This window comes from Leptonychotes weddellii, chromosome 11 (genome assembly GCF_054177405.1).
Source record: "Leptonychotes weddellii isolate Sample4059 chromosome 11, ASM5417740v2, whole genome shotgun sequence".
NCBI lineage: Eukaryota > Metazoa > Chordata > Mammalia > Carnivora > Phocidae > Leptonychotes > Leptonychotes weddellii.
In genome coordinates, this window is record NC_138379.1 from 85,394,535 (window position 1) to 85,402,522 (window position 7,988).

Sequence of the window (7,988 nt, forward strand, 5' to 3'; positions counted from 1 at the left end):
AACAGAGGAAAGAACATCCAATGGGAAAAGGACAGCAGCTTTATTTACTATAGCCAAATTACAGAAGCAGCCCAAGTGTCCATCGACTGATGAGTGGATAAAGAAGTGGTGTATATATATAAAACGAAATATCACTCAGCCATAAAAAAGAATGAAATCTTGCCATTTGCAACAACATGGATGGAGCTAGAGTATAATGCTAAGTGAAATTCAGTCAGTCAGAGAAAGACAAATACCGTATGATTTCACTCCTATGGAGTTTAAGAAACAAAACAAACAAGCAAAGGGGAAAAAAAAGAGAGACAAAACAAGAAACAGACTCTTAATTATAGAGAACAGACTGATGGTTGCCAAGGGGAGGTAGGTGGGGGCATGGGGGAATCGGCTAAATAGGTGATGGGGAATAAGGAGGGCACCTGCCGTGATGAGCACCTGGTGATGTATGGAAGTGTTGAATCACTACATGTATAGCTAAAACTAATATAACACTGTATGTTAACTAAAATTAAAAACTTAAAAAGTTGTGTGTTCCTACTACTCATAACAACTATTTTCCTATTGGAGTCTATGTTGTAGCAAACATGTTAATAATTGTAGCAAATTGAAGTCCACGTAATAAATCTGTTTCACACTGTAATCCCTAATAGATTCATCTCCTTGTATCCACTGGTTTATGAAAACTCCGATGCATCACAAGTAACCCCAGAACCACAGCCTTCTGGAATTATCTTTTTCCTGAAGATCTAATGAAAAGAAATCAAACCTCTTCTTTTACTATAAGGAAATTCAAGTCCCTCCTGAATGTCTGAGGATTCCTGTAAGGGGCTTAGATGTCTTGGTTGTCACTCATGACTGCTATTCTCTGGCTTCTCTCTGAGAACCACTGAGTTTATTTACTGCAACTTATGTGCTCTACTTCTCTCAACTTTGCTTTGCTAACTAATTGTTGATGCTAGATAGTAGGCACCTAATAAATGCCATTAAAGTTACAAAATAAAAAGATAAAAGTTTCGGGGCGCCTGGGTGGCTCAGTCATTAAGCGTCTGCCTTCGGCTCAGGTCATGATCCCAGGGTCATGGGATTGAGCCCCGCATTGGGCTCCCTGCTCGGGGGGAAGCCTGCTTCTCCCTCTCCCACTCCCCCTGCTTGTGTTCCCTCTCTCGCGTTCTGTCAAATAAATAAAATAAAATCTTAAAAAAAACAAAAAATAAAAATAAAAAAATAAAGTTACACATAAAAGGAAAACCTAAAATTGTAGTCATTACAGCTCAGTTCCAGCAGCCCAGGATACCTATTCAGCTCTGAGTTCTTCCTTCCTTCTTCCACTCCTTACCAGCCTCAAGGAAACAACCAGGGGGGAAAAAAAATTACTTGACATCACATAGCTGTCTGGATTCCCTCCCTTTCCCCAGAAGGAAGAGCTGAACACCCCCTTCCCTCCAATGTGGGATGCACTCAGTTACTGGGCTCCAGTGAACTTTGAAGTATGGAACAGGAAGTATAGTAAAATCAAACCTAAATCTCGTCATTCCACTAGCTACAACTGCAAACTGTATATGTAAAATACAGATTAGGGAAATGTATATACTTACTGTATATTAAGAAATCATTGTCCATTTTTTGCAGATAAAAATCATATCATGTTTTTTGTTTTTAGAGTCCTGATCTTATGGAGATCATACTTAAATATTCACAGAAGAAATGATATGCTCCTTGGGGACAGCTACAAAATAATGGGGGAGACTAGTTGGGGTATAAACGACATAGTAGAGTCAACTTCAAGCTGGGTGAAGGTCTTTGGGGGCTCATTGTTCTAGTCTCTTAACTTTTGCATATGTCTTTGCAAAGTCTTAAACATTCTATTAAACATTTTTAAAATAAATTTCTGTTGAGATGCACTTTCCCTCAAGAGAAACACTTATGATTATTAAGCAGATTACTTAGTATCTCCATCTCATTCATTTGTAGTCTTTTTTTTTTTTAATTTAAATTTTGTTAACATACAGTGCAATATTGGTTTCTGGAGTAGAATTCAGTGATTCATCACTTACATACAACACCCAGTGCTCGTCAAAACAGTGCCCTCCTTAACCCATCACCCACCTAGCCCATCCCCCACCCACCTCCCTCCATCAACCCTGTTTGTTCTCTATCATTAAGATATTTGCAATGACATGGATGGAGCTAGAGTTTATTATGTTAAATGAAATAGGTCAGTCAGAGAAAGACAAATACGATATGATATCACTCATGGGTGAAATTTAAGAAAAAAAATAGATGAACGTATGGGAAGGGGGAAAAGAAAAAAAAAAAGGAGAGGGAAACAAGCCAAAAGTGACTATCATTTATTTGTATTCTGATTGCTTTGTCCACATTAAAAAAATACAAGAATATTTGTATTATAATCATAACCCAAGAGGCACTTTGACAACCTTACTAAGGCAGAAGTCTGTTCAAAGATGATCTGGTGTCACCTCTGACTCACCTGCTTTAAATATTTTATGGTAACAGAACTACATTTTGAAGTCAGCCTCACTGGGCAGCCTTCTGTATACACAAATTCATATAGAAAAAAAAAAGAATAGGCATCAATGTATAAACAGTGGTCTTCTCTGTACAGTGAATTTCTAAAATATTCGCCTGTTATTCTAAAATCAGGAAAAAATTGACATACAAAATACATACAAAACAAAGACTCTGTCAAAATATAAGGGAAAAGGCAGCCTAGTGAAAGCAAACCAATGACCTAGAAGTACACATAAATCTAGTCCTATCCTAAAAAGATAGTAAATCCACAGAACACTTATAACATTAAAGTTTTCTTCTCCGTAAATTTATTTAGGGGAACTTCCAACTACAAACCCATGTTCCCAAAGCCCTGATGCTGAAAAAAGCGATGCCCCATACAGCACACATTAATATCGTATCTTGCTCACTAGAGAAAAAGATCCCAATGTAAACCAGCATTCAGAATTACACATCAGAGCCTTGTGTGTTTGCCTGGAATAAGTTCCTTCTTAAGGGACTGGTATACTGTTGGTGTACTGATGAAACCAGATTTCTGGGCCTGTAGCCCAGAGGAACCTAAATTTGTGCACCCAATTGAGCTATTGCTCTCAAATCTGAGTTGACCAGTTGACCATCATCCACAGTGATACCCACCTCATTCATGATCACCTTTTACTCTGCAATAAGGGATTTTAGTATGCAATAATGATTTGCCAGAATTAAGGCTATCAAAATCTTACACTCATTCACTCATTCATTAAGCAAATACTTAGTAGGGCCCTATTCAAAAAGCCTGGGGTGTCCCCTTCTCCTTCAGCTCACTAAGCTCCATCCAAGCTTTGACAGTTCCAAGAATACACTAAACTCTTTGCTACTCCAAGGTCACAGTTTTCTATGCCTCCTAGAGCCTCCTTCACAACTTTCTGGGCCAGACTAAAATGTTGCCTAATCATGGCAACCTACACTAGTCATCTTATTTAAAGTAGCCCTGCCTCCACCCTCAACACCACCCCCCTTGGTCTTCACCACGGCACCTTTTTATTTAATAGCACAATTATTGTTTTATTTATATAGTGTTTGTCTTGCTCACTAGAACATAAACTCCATGAGAAGATGAAGCTGTGTAAGTCTTGGCTAGATGTTCAATTTTTAAAAAATACTCAGCACAGAGGAAGTTGGGGAAGATGGTGGAGAACCAGACTCATGTCACCCCACAGACACAACTACATCCAAAAATGATTTGGGGATTGGCAAACAGATCTTCCACAGCTAGATGTAGAGAGAAGGCCAGATGCAACAGGGTAGAAGGGCTGAAGACACAGTTAGAAAGCAAACCCCTGGTGCAACTAGAGGGGACAGACTCCACACAGGACACCTCCAGCCCTGGGGACATGCACTGAGAAGCAGAGTCTCCCTTATGTCTGCTTTAGAAAACCAGCAGGGCTTAACTTCAGAAGCTTTAAAAATCAGGGGGCTTAACTTGCGAGAGCCGGCAGGTGAGAGAAACGGACCCTCCACCCTTAAAGAGGCAGCATACTAAATAACTCAGCCCTGGACACAGTACAGATGCAGCAGTTTGAAAGGCGCCTGGGGTATATGTGAAGATTTATTACCCAGTCTTAGAACGTGTGCCAGATGGGCAGGGATCCACCAGGGATTTCTCTGGGAACAAAAGCGCCAGTGGGTGCCATTTCTCCTGCCCTCACCCAGCCTGTTCCCCTGCAGACCTGCCCCACCCAACCCACTCACCTCAGCAGGCGCCCCTCCAAACCAGCTCCTGCCCTGCCACACTCTACAGGCAGCCCTGGCTAGGACCGGCACCATTCCAAAGTGACTCCTGCCCTGGGGATGGGGGAGAGATAATCCAGCATGCCCACAGTCACGGCAGCTGTGCCTTTTAGTTGCCTCGGAGGGGGCAAGGCCTGTCATTTGTGTGCCCGAACTGGGCAGAGGTGAACTGCAGGCTGCTAGGCTGAGTACCAGCCCCAGCAACCAATGAGCCCACAGCAGCTTTAGTTGGGCTTTTCTACAGCATGAGGAGCAAACCTTGCACTGTGCCCCCAGAGGAGGAGAAGTGGCTCATTATAATCAGCTGGGCTAAAAGGCCAGCCCACCAACAAACATGCCCACAGCAATAGTATCTCAGTCAAAACAGAACTTACACATGCAACCCACACAGGGGACACCACTGGAGTGTGTGGTTCTGATGACCAGGGAGGGGATTATGCTACAGGGCAACACAGGACCTCTTTACACAAGGCCACTACTTTCAAAAGCAGGAGACAGAGCTAACCTACCTAATACACAGAAACAAACAGAGCATTGGACAAAATGAAGAGACGGAGGAGTATGTCCCAAATGAAAAAAACAGGACAAAATCAGAGATAAATCAGAGATAAGCAATATGCCTGATGAACAGTTCAAAGTAATGGTCATAAAGATAACAGATTTGAGAAAGGAGCAGGTGAGCTCAGTAAGAACTTCAACCAAGAGATAGAAAATATAAAAAATAACCAGGCAGACTTGAAGAATACAATAACTAAAAAGAAAAATGCACTAAAGGGAATCAAAAGTAGATTAGAAGCAGAAAAACAGATCAGCAATCTGGGAGACAGGGTAAAGAAGAGCAACCCAACTGATGAGCAAAAAGAAAAAAGAATGATTTTAAAAACTGAGAACAGGTTAAGGGAATTCTGTGACACCATCAAGCATAATAATATTTGCATTATAGGGATCCCAGAAAGAGGAGAGAGAAGGGGACAAACAACTTATGTGAAGATGTAATCTTCCTAATCTGGGGAAGAAAACAGACATCCAGATCCAGGAAGCACAGAGAGCCCCTACCAAGATGAACCCAAGGAGGACCACACTAAGACACATAATAATTAAAATGGTAAAAATTAAAGAGAGAATCTTAAAGGCAGCAAAAGTAGCAAAACAGCTACATACAAGGGAATTTCCATAGCTTTATCAGCTGATCTTTCAGGAAAAACTTTGCAGGCCAAAATGGAGTAGCAGGATATATTTTCAGTGTTGGGAGAAAAAAACAAACCCTACAACCAAGAATACTCTGCATGGCAAGATTACCATTCAGAAGTGAAAGAGAGATACAGAGTTTCCCAAACAAAACTTAAAGGAGTTCATCACCACTAAACCAGCCTTACAAGAAAAGTCAAAGGGAAGTCTAAATGGTAAACAAAAAAAGGCTATACGTAGAAGAAATTATGAAGAAAAAAATTTCACAGGTAAAAGCAAACATGTAATAAAGATAGTATCTCAATCACTAATAAAGCCAGGTTAAAAAAGAAAAGTAGTAAAAGCCATTATACCTACAAAAATCCAATGAAGGGATACACAAAATAGAAAGATATAAAACATAACATGATACACATAAAACATGGAGGGGAAGTAAAAATTCAGTGTTGTTAGAATGTGTATGAACTTAACCAACCAACAACCTAACATGGGATGCCATATATGAACCCAAGGATAAGCACAAATCAAAAACCTATAAATAGATACACAAAAATAAAGTGAAAGGAATCCAACACAACACTAATGACAGGCATCAAACCAGAAAGGAAGAGAGCAAAAGAAGAAAGGAGCAGAGAAAAACTACAAAAACAACCAAAAAATAAGTAACAAAATGGCAGGAAGTTCACACCCCTGTCAATAATTACTTTAAATGTAAATGGACTAAATGCTACCATCAAAAGACATAGAATGACTGAATGGATTTTAAAAAAACCAACTCATTTATAAGCTGCATAAAAGAGACTCACTTCAGTCCTATAGACACATACTGACTTAAAGTAAATGAATGGAAAAAGATATCCCATGCAAATGGAAGGAAAAAAAAGACCAGAGTACTAATAATTATATCAGACAAAACAGACTTTATTATTTTTTTAAAGATTTATTTATTTTAGAGACAAAGAGAGCACAAGTGGGAGGGGCAGAGGGAGAGAGAATTTCAAGCAGACTCCACACTGAGTGCATAGCCCGATGCAGAGCTCAATCTCATGACCCTGAGATCACAACCTGAGCCAAAACCAAAAATCACTCACCCAATTGCACCACCCACGCACCCCAGGCAAAATAGACTTTAAAACAAAAGCTGTAACAAGAGACAAAGAAGGGCATTACATGATGTTAAAGGGATCAATCAAACAAGAAAATAGCAATTATAAATATCTATGCACCCAGCACAGAACACCTAAATACATAAAGCAGATATTAACAGACATAAAGGGAGAAACTGAGAGTAATACAACTATAGTATGGAACTTTAACACCCCACCCACATTAGTGTACATATCATCCACACAGAAAATCAACAAGAAAACAGTGGCTTTGAACAACACATCAGACTAGATAGACTTAAGAGATACATACAGAAAATTCCATCCAAAACAGCAGAATACACACTCTTTTGAAGTGCACATGAAACACTCTCCAGAAAAGATCATATGTTAGGCCACAAAACAAGTCTCAAAAAATTTAAGACTGAAATCATATCAAGCACCTTTTTCAATGAAAATGCTATGAAACTAGAAATTGATTACCAGGGAAAAAACTGGAAAAAAAAAAAGGTGGAGGCTAACCATGATACTAAACAACCAGTGGGTCAATGAAGCAATGAAAAAAGCAATGGTCCAAAATCTTTGGGATACAATGAGAGTTCTAAAAGGGAAATATATAGGGATACAAGCCCACCTCAAGAAACAAGAAAAAGCTCAAATTACAAGTTAACCTTACACCTAAAGGAACTAGAAAATGAAGAAACAGCCCAAAGTTAGTAAACAGAAGGAAATAATATGGAGCAGAAATAAATGAAAGAGACAATAAAATTTTTTTTTAAAAAATCAGTTGAAACCAAGAGCTAGTTCTTTGAAAGAGAAAAGAATTTGATAAACCTTTAGCCAGCCTCATCAAGAAAAAAAGAGGACTCAAAATCAGTAACAAAAGGAGAAAAACAACTGACAGTACAGAAACACAAAGAATTATAAGAGACTACAACAAAAATATTCTGTGCCAACCAACTGGACAACCTAGAAGAAATCAATCAATTTCTAGAAACATACAATCTTCCAAAACTCAATCAGGAAGAAATAGAAAATCTGCACAGACTGATTACTAGTAACAAAAATAAAACTTCCAACAAACATGTTGGGACCAGGACCAGATGGCTTCACAGGTGAATTCTACCAAGCATTTAAAGAAGACTTAATACTTACTCTTCTCAAACTATCCCAAAAAAATAGAAAAGGAAGGAAAACGTCCACATTCATTTCATGAGGCCAGCATTACCCTGATACCAAAACCACACAAAGACACTATAAAAAAAGAGACTACAGGCCAATATCCCTGATGAACATGGACACAAAAATCCTCAACAAAATACCAGCAAACCACATTCAACAATATATTAAAAGGATCATTCACCACGACCAAGCTGGATTTATTCCAGGGATGCATGG